The 559-nt window shown below is 39.4% G+C and overlaps 1 non-coding gene across 1 annotated transcript; it reads right to left on the bottom strand.

The window, feature by feature from the left end:
* Positions 1-451: 451 nt before the first annotated feature.
* LOC112788631 (small nucleolar RNA R71) lies at positions 452-559 on the bottom strand. Its single transcript, XR_003195988.1, has one exon. It is a non-coding gene; the product is annotated as a small nucleolar RNA R71 (small nucleolar RNA).

Here is a 559-nt window from a genome sequence, read left to right as displayed (position 1 = left end):
AGCTAAAGCACAACTCTCTGGAGAAAATCTGACTGAAAATTTCGAAAAAGAAAGAGACATGGTCGAAAATAATAACAATACAAGGAAGATGATTGGTCACTTTACTGCACCGAATTCCAATTTACATGGAAGAAGCATCTCAATCACTGCCATTGGAGCAAACAATTTTGAGGTTAAACCTCAACTAGTTTCTCTGATGCAACAGAACTGCAAGTTTTATGGACTTCCATCAGAAGATCCTTTTCAATTTTTAACTGAGTTCTTGCAGATCTGTGATACTATTAAAACCAATGGGGTTGACTCCGAGGTCTACAGGCTTATGCTTCTCCCGTTTGCTGTAAGAGACAGAGCTAGAATATGGTTGGACTCTCAACATAAAGATAGCTTGAACTCTTGGGATAAGTTGGTCACGGCTTTCTTAGCCAAGTTCTTTCCTCCTCAAAAGCTTAGCAAGCTTAGAGTGGATGTTTAAACCTTCAGACAAAAAGAAGGTGAATCCCACTATGAAGCTTGGGAGAGATACAAGGAACTAACCAAAAAGTGTCCTTCTGACATGCTT

The sequence above is a fragment of the Arachis hypogaea genome, chromosome 20 (assembly GCF_003086295.3).
Source record: "Arachis hypogaea cultivar Tifrunner chromosome 20, arahy.Tifrunner.gnm2.J5K5, whole genome shotgun sequence".
Lineage (NCBI taxonomy): Eukaryota > Viridiplantae > Streptophyta > Magnoliopsida > Fabales > Fabaceae > Arachis > Arachis hypogaea.
This window is presented reverse-complemented; position numbering and strand designations above follow the sequence as displayed.